This window comes from Macadamia integrifolia, unplaced genomic scaffold (assembly GCF_013358625.1).
Source record: "Macadamia integrifolia cultivar HAES 741 unplaced genomic scaffold, SCU_Mint_v3 scaffold624, whole genome shotgun sequence".
NCBI lineage: Eukaryota > Viridiplantae > Streptophyta > Magnoliopsida > Proteales > Proteaceae > Macadamia > Macadamia integrifolia.
In genome coordinates, this window is record NW_024870500.1 from 34268 (window position 1) to 46537 (window position 12270).

At 39.9% G+C, this 12270-nt stretch overlaps 1 long non-coding RNA gene across 1 annotated transcript; it reads right to left on the bottom strand.

Moving 5' to 3' along the window:
- Positions 1-345: 345 nt before the first annotated feature.
- On the bottom strand, positions 346-2039 carry LOC122069466. The gene is made up of 2 exons (XR_006137459.1): positions 1844-2039; positions 346-1107 (listed from the first exon to the last, which is right to left on the bottom strand). It is a non-coding gene; the product is annotated as an uncharacterized LOC122069466 (long non-coding RNA).
- Positions 2040-12270: the final 10231 nt, after the last annotated feature.

A 12270-nucleotide genomic window follows, 5' to 3' on the forward strand; every position in this document is an offset into this window, starting at 1 on the left:
GGAAACAAAGACTTCCAAACACTGTTAACAAGAAAGCAAACCAAAATCAACTCTATAGACTACCAATCGATCCTCTTTGTCAACACATCAACTTGTTGCCCAAGGTTAAGAGAATACCCAATCAATTGCAGCTCTTCCTGGCTGATCACCTTGCTGGCCAAAGCAGAACTAATGGAAATAAATACCATTCGGTAGCCTTGATTCCCAAGTAAACAGAACCGATACAAGCTGAAACATAACCCTGGAATATGTGTTCTTATTGGCTTAATGCTAGTCCTAAACTAGAAACTTGTAGAGACCATACAAGAAACCATTGTAATTCTAATCATGAACTATTTAGCACATAATAAAAGGACAAGGCTGCATCAAGTAACGATGAGAATGAATCCAGGGAGTTAAATGGGAAAGGAAGAATACAAGATCCATCATACTTTTAAAAGAAAAAAAAAAAAGGAGACATGCATCATTAGGCTTACTGAAGAACATCAAGAAATATTGGGATTCAGCAAAAAAGACAATCGGATGTCCTTAACATTAGGGATAGGGTAGCATCATTAGAGAATTAATAAAGAGACAAACGGAAAAAAGAAAGAAAGCAAAACAGAGAGGAAAGATTCAGCATAGCAGCAAATCTTGTTTTGAGCTGAAATATATCACAGAGCATGACTGAAAATTGATCACAGAGCAAGATCTACCGCCTATATTAGGATTCAAACATCATACTCTAGAGAGGGAAAAGAAAAAATTGAAAAAGAAAGTATTGCATAGCATTATCAGCAGCAAAAGGAAGAATAGGTGTAAATTCTTACCTGTTCGAGGATGAACCTTCTTCTCAAACTGAAGCACCAAGCCCTCCTAAAAAACTCTCACTATCGCAGCCCTTCTCTGAACTAGTGACCTCTCTCTGTGAACCCCTTTCTGATCAGCCAACGGTTCCTCTTTGTGAAGCCCTTCTCTAAACCAGTGACACCTCTCTGTGTTTTCTTCTCTCCCAAAACAAAAACCCCCTCTCTCTCCCACTCAGCGAGAGTTCTTCTCTCTTGTGTCTTCAAATCTCCCTGCCTCTTCCTCTTGGTTAGGGTTAGGGATGAAGATTGAGAAAGATTTCTGAAAGCTTGCAATGGATGGACAAATGAGATTCCCCAAACACTGTCTGTAAGAAGCTCTCAATGAAAATTGCAAAATTGAGGATTCCACCTGTACAAGGGTGGCTCTTTCACAGTTGCCAAGCACAAAAATAGAGAGGTATCAATTTTTGTCCTGTTTTGAATCAACTTTTTGGTTTTTGTCCTGGTTTGAATCAACTTTTTGGTTTTTTGGTGCAAGGCTTGGATCAACCGAGGAGAAAGGAAATGAAAAAGATGAAAAGAGCAGTAAGGAGTTCAAAATTAACAGACATTACATATGATAGTGATACACCTCCCCTTCCGATCTCAAGGAGCAGTGAATCCTACCCATTGCACATTATGATCTCAACAAATAAGTGAGGATATTAATGGCTCTTACCCAACTCCCACCCACCTTTGATGGTTAATACTATAATGGTTGGGTTCAGCCACAGCCCACATCCATAACCTAGCCAAGTATCATCATTCATCACATTCAAAGATTCCCATTTTAAAGTGATGTTAAAGCAATGCAAATCACCTGCATTCTTTATTACTTCCACCACCCCTAACAACCCAATTGCTTTGATCCTAAAAGAAAAAACTTCAAGATAGTAGATGAATAAAGAACAGAAAATGAGTTCAAATCCAAAACATTAACGATTTACAAACACCATTCATGAACAAATCCAAAAAAAAAAATACATTCCCTATATACTTGCAGACTCATCTCTTACCTTCTGCGGGTTTGCTTCCTCCAAGGTGAGAAGAGAGGACATAGAATGAGAGGGCTTGCTTTCATACGACCAGAAGACGGACAGGGGGAGAAGAAGAAGAGATGAAAGATTTAGGCTTTTTCTACCGTTTTTGTCGACCCACCCAGGTCGAGTTTTCAAAACCAAAGAGTGTAAGCTTGTGCGGATTTGTTTCCTCTAAGCAGAAGAGAGGACACAGAGGGAGAAGGCTTGCTTTCGTACTACCAGAAGAGGGAAAGAGGGAGGACAAGGAGAGGTGTGTTCTCAATAATCATCAAGTCACCTACCGTTGATATAGGATTTTCTCAATATCGGCCAATGAAAATCCCCATCATGACTGAAAGCTAAAGCTTCAAAATTGTGATTAATTCTCCCACGTGGAGTATAACACCACAATATAAAGATGGATTCAAAAGAAACTGATAAATACAGAAAATCTAAGCCAACATTCCTAAATTCCTAGTCCACATACTAAGAACAACTAGAGAAGTAAAAAAGGACAAAATGGCCAGTAAAACAACAGAAACACCCACCAACAAGCAAGTGAATCAGAAGACTCCCCACATAGTTCAACTCTGTCTCCGCCCACATATTATGCATTCCCCATTTCTGAACTAGGAAAGGTTCCTGGATATCTCTGATAATGCAAGTCAAAGTCTCTGTCTTGTTTCTGAAAAATTGGAAATTCCTTTTTCTCCAAATGTAGGAAACAATCGTATAGAAAGCCAATTGCTCGTCTCTCCTCTAAACTGCACAAAGAAGAAACACATTAGGATAAAATTGAAAACCTGAAATCTCCCCCTTTGTTCTTTAAAGGTAACATCATCAATTATACAAAAACATTTAACATCACAATGGCTCCCACAACACATCTTACAGGAGAATATATTCCAAATTGAACTACTTATTTTTAAGATCCAAAAGGGCCCTAACCATAGCTCTCCTTACAACACAACTCAGATTTGGTCTAAGAAAAAAATTAAACAATTAAGATCCGTCTATTTTGGCCTCCTAAATTACTCTTAACTTATATAAGAAAATAAGGCTTGATTGTTCAATGATAAACTATTCCCAGGGAATAATAGGTGTAAAAAATATTTCACCTTCTCCTAATTAAATAGCCATTCATTTGGTCTAGCCTTAACTTGAGATCAGCTCAAATAGGTGATACGATCTTAACTCCAACTACAGATTTATTTTACTAATGGGATGCAATGGAGAGGCCTAGATTTCGCTTTATATGATGTCTAGGCTGTTAATTCAATATGTGCTTTTTATTAGTTGCCTTAGCTTCCTTCTCGGCCGATGACAATACTGAAGGTGGAGTAGAATGTTAGAAGCGTTTTTATTTCCCAATTTTGGGCTTCTGTATATTTTCACTCATTTTAATATATACTTTGTTGATCTTATTTTCTTTTCTAAAAGTCAGCAAGTGAATATCATTAATAGAACAAAAGAATAAGAGCGTACAAAATAGATCTATTGGATTGCATTTCCACCTTCAGCATGGCCATCAGCAGAAAAAGCAAACCAAACAAAAGAAAACTACATAAACAAAATTACAAAAACCAATATCTCGGTCTCTGCTGAAAATCCTAAGTTAGATCATGATTAACAAAATGAGGAGTTGTATCCCAAATAGTAGTACTTCTAGATGTTGCAGCATGTTTGGCTAGTTTATCTGCTACTGAGTTAATCTCCCTGTAACAATGAGAGATTTTCCAATTTATATTGTCCAGGTATTGTTTCATATGCCACCAATTTTGTTCAAAGCACCAAGGAATCACTTGATACTGAACACAACTCACAACTGCTTGAGAATCGCTTTTGATCCAAAGTTTATCAAGACCTTTGTTCTTTTCCATTTGAATCCCTATGAAAAAAGCAGAGAATTCTACCATATAATTTGTCCCGATGCCTTCATAATATGCAAAGCAAGTTAGAGCAGTGCCCATCTAATCTCTCAATATGCCTCCAGCTCCTGAACACCTTGGATTTCCAGGAGAGCATCCATCAATATTTAATTTGGAGTATCCCGTAGGTGGAAAACTCCAAAAGAGCTCCAAAATCTTTCGTGTGGGAGATCTAGGAATTGCCACCATCAGTTTCTTTGCAAGAAGGAGTTCCGCCAGCAAAGTAACTTTTATAGAGATATGAGTAGAGTACTCTTGTAGATCTCGAAGGATAGTTGTTATCACATTTGTTACTGATTGATGTTGATTTTCAAAAATTCTTTTATTTCTCTCTGTCCATATGTGGTAAGGAACAATAATTGATAATGGGAGCCATACCTTACTACATTGAATTGACTTTGCTTTTCTTTTCCACCATGAGAGTAACTCTTCCAAAGCCACACCAGCTTTGAGAAAAATAATTAATAATACTCGTCCATATGCATATTGTAAAGTTGCAATCCAAAAATAAATGATGGAGAGATTCCTCGTAGGCAAACTACTATGCACCAGCCTCCATCAAAAAATAGAACAACGAGGAAGGAGCCCCTTCATCCTGACCAATCGGTGCCAGCCAATAACCGCCTTCTTCTCTCTTAGTTATTCGCATGCTGATGAAGCTGAGAATTGGCCAGATTCAATTAGAGACCAAACTCTTCTATCTGAAACTGAAATTGAAGGGAGAAGGATAGCCTCAATTCAAGCACTTATAATTTGCATTATAGAAGAGCTTACTAAAGGTAGGTCCTATTGCCCATCCTCAATGAAGTCTGAAACTTTTGCATTCAAATGAAGAGGGAGAAAGTGAATGCCATTTATCTCATCATGTAAACTCTTGCGTCCCAACCATCGGTCATACCAATAACTGATTGACATGCCATTGCCAACAATCCACCTCTCAGAACTACACACAAAATCCCACACCTTGCAGAGACCTGGCATGATAAAAGATGAATTTATAGATTTTTTTAAGCTTCCATCCACTGCCATAACCCTTCCACAAAGAAACAAAGCAAAAAGAGAATTCTCCATTTTGATGTACCAACATAATTTAGCGAGCATTGCAAGATTTACATCTATGAGGTGACAAATGCCCAACCCACCTTCCCTCTTGGGCATGCAAAGCTTATCCCACTTCACAGTAACAGCCTTTGAGAGACAAGGGTCCCCACTCCAAATAAAGTTACGAATCCATTTCTCCATTTGACTCAGAGCAGAAGCTGGCCAAAGATAAACAGAGAAGTTATGTATAGGGATACTACTCACCACTGTTTTCACCAGTTCTACTCTTCCAGCCATTGATAAAAGTCTGCCCTTCCATCCAGCTAATCTAGCCTTTATCTTATCTATCAATGGGAAATTTGCTTCCTTTTTAAATCTTCCTTTACAAAGCTCCACATCGAGATATCTGGTAGGGAACTTGCAATTTGGAATCTTTAAAACCTCCTTTATTTTGTGCCTTATGCTTTGAGGAATTGAATTAAGAAAAATCTTGCTCTTCTGAAGGTTGATTTGTTGACCTAAGGCTGCCTGGTATGAATCCAAGAAATTCTTAAGATGTTTGATGCCACACAATTCTGCATTCATAAAAATCAATAGATCATCTGCATATGGGATGGGGTTTCAATGTTCCTCGGGCCTGGAATACCTTTCATCAATCCTCTATTCCGAAGGTCACGAAGGCCTCTACATGGAGCCTCTTCAACAATAATAGATAACATCAGTGAAAGAGGGTCACCTTGGCGAAGTCCTCTACCCACATCAAAAAAAACCAACAGGGCCTCCATTAAGAAGCACATAGAGCCTTGTTGATTTTAAAATCTGCTCAGTAGATCCACATTTGGGAGAATCCAAACTTCTGCATTACATCAAAAAAGAAACTCCACTCTAGCGTATCAAATGCTTTCTGAATATCCAACTTTAAGCCAATACTCCCACCAAAGAATTTAGTTGACATCATATTAGTGAGCTCTGATGCAACTCCAATATTAAAGAAGATAATTTTACCTTTCTGAAAAGCCCCCTACTCTTCAAAATGATGCGAGGCAGCAAAGAAGACAATCTCATAGCCAAAATCTTAGGAATTAGCTTAAAGAAGAAATTTCCTAAGCAGATTGGCCTAAATTGCCCAACTTTAGATGCATTGTCAACTTTGGGAATCAATGTAAGGAAGTTGCTATTTACTCCCTTTGTAACAATCCCTTCAGAAAAAAAAAAAAAAAAATTGGATTGCTTTGCAAACATTGAAACTCACAATATCCCAGCATACTCTAAAGAAAGTACCTAGAAATCCGTCTGGGTCTGGAGCGCTAGTGGGATCAAGATCAAAAATAACCCCTCTTATTTCTTCATTTGTAGGAATTGCAGACAGCATTGAATTATCTTCTGCGGTTAGGAGCTCAGGAATAACTGAAAGAATCAAATCACATCGCATTGCATCTCATTTTTTGGGAAAATTTTCAAAATGAGAAGCTAGATGCTGGCCAACTTCATTAGGATTCGAGAGAACCACTCTGTCGTCTCTTTGTAGAACCCTAATAACATTTCTTCCTCTTCTAATTTTTGCTGATAAATGAAAGAACTTTGTACATCGATCACCTTCTTTTAACCACCTAATTCTAGACTTCTCAGCCCAGAATTTCTCTTGGAGCATCATTGCTTGGTCCAATTCTTGACGAGCGGCTCGTTCCTACTCAAAAAGATAGTCATTAAATCCATCAGCCTCTATTGCATGTTGCACCGATTCCAGAGAAGCCTTAATTTTTTCCACTTCCATATCCACATGAGGGAAGACTTCCTTAGCCCAGGACCTGAGAATGACTTTAAATCTTTTTAATTTTTTAATTACGATAAACATCGGAGTCCCCCGTAGAGGTTCCTCCCAAGAAGATCGAACCACCTCCTTAAAATCCTGATATTTTGCCCAAAAACGCTGCATTCTAAAAGGAACATTAGAAGGACGAGGAATCTCCTTACAATCCAAGATTATGGGAGAGTGGTCCGAATCGCCTCGAGGAAGAACACGCTGAGAGCATCCTGGAAATTGTTACATCCATTTTTCATTGCAAAGAGATCGATCCAGGACAATTCTAACATTTCCTGATTGTTTGTTATTAGACCAAGTGAATTTCAGCTCTGAAAATGGAACAGTGAGTAGACATGCTGAATCCATGAAAGCCGCAAAATCATCAGATGATCCAACATTGTATCTACCAGGACCGCACTTCTCATGAGAGAAAAAGTAAGAGTTGAAATCACCCATGACTAACCAAGGAAGGCCAGAACCAGAGATCCCACTCAGGTCACACCATAAAATGATGTCTCACTGCTCGGAAACAACTTGCATGAATAAATGAGCAAAAAAAACGCACACCATTTGCCTCAATAAACAAAGAGAGGTGCTGGTTGGAGTCAACACAACCAAAGGGCTTGATATGACTGCATCCTTCCAAAAAAACCAGACATTTGATTTTGCCTCATTCCTCTTGTTGTGCAAAAAATTCATCCCATATCCCAGAGAATTGAAAAAAAATTGGGCAATGGAATGGGTCAATCTTCGTTTCAGCTATGCATAAAAAATCCGGACAATGTTCTCGAATCAATAACCGCAACTCTGCATGAGCATGAGCATTGCCAATTCCCCTGATGTTCAAAAAAAGGAACTTCATTGGGAAACATTGCGGAAAATCTAGTGGTGCGGCGACCAGCTGCGCCCACTACAGTAGATTGATTAAGCAGCCCATCCACTACCCCTACCTCTTGTCGCCGTTTCCCTTTTTTTGTTGCATCTCGAGCTGAAGACTCAGGCATAGTATCTTTTGATCGGTTAGGACGATGAATAACTGGGCTGAAGTCTCGACCATCCTCCTCCGTAGATCTGGACAAGTCATATTGCACCACCACAATACGCCCATTTTCTTGAGTTGCTATTGACATTGGCGACTCAGAGTCAGCTAGAACAACCTCGAGCTGACCTCCCTCCACAAAGTTGTTGGGCGTATAAACTGGGTCGCTCAAAATGGGTAGAAACTGGTCGTGGGTCGGAGCACCCATTCCTAAATCAAAGCCACCTACCTCTTCTCATTATTCTGAAAATTTTGTGTAGGATCTCTCTCACCTCCTCTTGAGAGTTGGGAACTAATGCAATATTATTCCCTTCCACCAATTCAGTTCCTATAATTCCTCCATGTGATAAGATATTAGATAAATTTTGAGTGCTAGTGGCCAAAAAAGGAGCGTTGGGATCTTTGTTTCCTAGTTGAACACCCCCTACCACGTCATCACCTTGCATAGCTATACTTTCCTCCACCACCATAGGAACCACTCTAGGATGCCATTCCTGTCACCGACGCTGAACCTCAGGCCGTAGAGGAGCTTCTTGTGCCTCACCTTCATTCCCATTGCCTCTCCTACTCACTGGACAGTTGTCCGAACGATGGCCATATTGATGACAAGAGACACATCTAATAGGAGGATCTTCATACTCAACTATCTGCTTAAAAACAAAAATTTCAGAGGAATGCAAATGTTGTCTCTCTACAAAGATCTCCTCAGTTCGCATTTGTGAATCATCAAGATCGACACAAACTCTTGCAAAATGCCCATAAACAGATTCACGAGTTTGCCTATCAATAGCAATAGGTCTCCCAACTGCTTTGGCCATAGTTAAGAGAATTTCCTCGTCCCAATATTCTTGTAGCAGGTTTGGGAAACGTACCCACATGAGCCTATGAGTAATCTCTTCATGATCCACTCTAAATTCAGGTCTCCACCTTTGGAATCGCAGAAGTTGTCCATCTATTCTGATAGGCCCTTTTTTCCAAACAGACATCATATCTCCTTCAGAGAGAAAGCGAAACAAAACAAAGCCTTTTCCCAAGGATTTTAATAGAACCTCTTCCTTTGCCGCCCAGGAAGACTTGACCATTTTACGAATCGAATCCATGGTTGTCTGACAGAAGTTTACTCTACCGAGGAGAGCAAACTTTAGTTTATCCATCTGTCTAACGTAAGCTGCCTGTGGAATTTTAATGTTAGTTAGATTACCAACACGAACAAGAGAAGGAAGGCTCTCCACAGATGGTAGAACTGAACCTCCAACCACACCAGCATAAGAATGCCTGCTAACATCCTCAGGAACCTCTTGCAAATCAACCTCGACCTCTTGAACTGTAGGAGGGCGAGAACCCCTTCTTGGAATCAAGTGCGATTCCGCCAGAAGAAAGGGGTCACCAATATTATCAAAACTGCCATTAGCCTCCAGGACTCTCCGATTATGGTCGCCAAGCACAGGCGGTTTAAGGGAAGGAACCCTAGAAGCTCTTTCGCTCTCGCTCTTGCTCACTCATATTTTCTTCACTTTGTTGACCTTAAGCTAAAAAGGATAATGTAAAGAATAGTTCTTAAGAAAATAAATAAATAAATAACAAACAAAGATGAACTGAGTAGAAACTTTTTTTTTTGTAAGAATATAAGGAAAAACTTACAACATTCAATGTTAACAGATATAGTCATGCCAAAGGGATTGATATTAATTCTTGTTGTGCATGAGTGTATATGACATGATTTAAATGGCAATAGATTTGTTCGAAAATTGTAAGATGTTGTGCAACTACATAAGCATAGGGTATGATGCCATTTCATTAAACAATTACCTTGTCTTCTGGGTAGAGATCATCTTCTTTTTTTTTTTTTTTTTTTTTTTTTTTTGTAACAGGGTAATTTATTAAGAAGGAAAAAACATCCAAATAGGAGAGAAAAAAAGAAAAATACAGCTGACGCCACTAGCCCAACTTGCTGTCTCCACCTTCGGCAAGGCCATCAGTAGAGAAAGCAAGCGAGCATCCTAGCCAAATCTAAATCTGTGCATATTCGCACCATCATTCACAAGCTCTGCTACAATGCGATTAGGAAATTCCACTGAAATCTCAGACAGGCCAGATTTAGAGGCCTTTTTAGCTAGAAAATCTGCAATGGGGTTAGCTTCCCGAAAGCAGTGAGTTATTTTCCAAGAAATGGATTCCAAATAATGAAGAAAAGAAATCCATTTTTGGAGAGCAAACCAGGGGATCTGCCTTCGTTGAATCGCAGACACCACAGACGCCGAGTCTGATTCTATCCACACATGTGTCGCATTATGAGTCTGCGCCATTGCAATCCCTTCCAATACCGCTTCAAACTCAGCCTCGTATATCTTCTTAATACCCAGGAAAATGCTAAAAGAGTCACAAACCTGGCCTTCACTGTTTCGCATCACACCACCTGCTCCAGCTTTACCAGGGTTACCCAAGGAACTACCATCCACATTGATCTTTATCCAGCCAGGGGCCGGTCGACACCAGTGCACCTCAAGGGGTGGAGAAGAATCTGAGGGAGAAATCGATAAGCCCAGATTCCTGCAGCATAAAACGTCTGAAACTGCCTTAACCTCTTTGCATGAACTGCCATGACATAGAATCAGCTCCTGTCTGATGGATTCAAAAATAAATTTAGCCTGTCTTGCCTTAGCCTCATGCCTTCTTTGATTTCTCTCCCACCATAGATGATAAGTAATTAGCAGAAATCCCATCTTCCATGGCTTTTTAACGTTGAGGCCAGTAGCTCTTCTCTTCCACCATAGTAGGAAGTTAGCAATCGACACCTGGTTTTTCCACTGAATCCCAAAACAATTAAAAAATTTTTCCCATATAGAAATAGAGAATGGGCACTGAAGAAAAATATGATCGATATTTTCTTCGGCCATCCCACAGAGATAACAGCAAGAGGCCAAGTAGACACCTTTGCTTTTAATGATCTCGTCTGTAGGAAGCTTACAGTGAACCAGCCGCCATCCAAAAGTAGAATATCTAGGGGGTAAGTCCTTTTGCCAAATTAATGAGGCCCAGGGCACCTTAGGCGACTCCTTTCTGATGACCTCCCAAGCTGACGCCGTGGAGAAATTCCCCATAGGCGTTAAAGACCAAACACTTACATCTTCCGTCTGCACACTGGGAATTTTAATCTTTTTTATCTGATTGAAAATCTGCTTAAGCAAAGGAGCATTTACCTCTGGAAGATGCCATTGTCCCTCTCTAATAAAATCTCCCACTGTAGCAGAAGTGATTAGAGAACTGGAATTATCTAAGTTGATCTCCTCCATTATAGATCTCTGTCCCCACCATTTATCCTTCCAAAAATTAGCAAGAAGACCATTACCAATAATCCATCTTTCCTTTTCGTCCACAAAACTCCACATTTTTTTGATTCCTGAGGCAATAGAGGAGGGGCGACAGTCTCTAAGAGTTCTTCCATCTTTCTTGACAAACCTAGCTCTGAGAAAAGCAGCAGCAGTAGATTTCTCCTTTCTCATTCTCCAAACAAGTTTGCAGAGCATGGCCTTGTTAGAATCTCTAAGCCTCCTTATTCCCAGACCCCCTTCCACCTTTGGCTTGCACAAGGTGTCCCACTTGACAGTGATCGACCTCACCGTGTCAATCTCCCCTGTCCAAATAAAATTCCTCATCCATCTCTCCATCAGAGAGATGAGGGATGTAGGCCACCAGTAAACTGAAAAACTATGGGTAGGCATTCCAGAGATAACAGTTTTTACCAATTCCACCCTCCCCGCCATTGACAAGAGCTTGCCTTTCCAACCTGCCAGTCTACTCATAATCTTGTCCATGATCGGAAACAAGGCCTCCTTCTTTATTCTTCCCTTGAAAATTTCCACTCCAAGATATTTGGTAGGAAAATTACACACCGGGATGCCCAGAATGTCAGAGATGCACTGCTTCCTGGCAAGAGGGATTTTTCCCAAGAAGAGCTTGCTTTTTTCTAAGCTCATACATTGGCCTAAAAATTCCTGATATTTAAGCAAAAAATCCTTTAAATTTCTGACATACCTCATAGTGGAATTGGAGAAGAAAAAAATATCATCTGCAAAGAGGATATGACTAGGGGTAGAGGATATGACTAGGGGTAGGGACGCCTCTTGGACCCTGAAGCGGCTTCAATTTATTCAAGTGAATCAAGGACTTAATCTCTCTGGACAAAACTTCTTTCGCAATAATAAAGAGTAAAGGAGAGATAGGGTCCCCTTGTCTTAAGCCTCTCTCAACATCAAAGTACCCCTGCAGGCTTCCATTGACCATAATTGATATCTTAGTCGATATCAATATCTGATGCAGCCATGTAACCCATTTCTCAGAGAATCCAAACTTACGAAGAACCAGAAACAGGAAATGCCACGAAATAGTGTCATAAGCTTTTTTAATGTCAATTTTAAGGCCAAGACCACCCCCTCTTGTAGAAGCAAACATCATATTAGCAAGCTCTGATGCGAGACTGATGTTCGAATGAATTAATTTCCCTTTTTGAAAAGCCCCTTGCTCTTCTGAAATCAGACGAGGAAGGAACTTTTCAAGTCTCAAAGCCATCACTTTTGATATGACCTTGCAAAAAAAATTCCCCATGCATAAG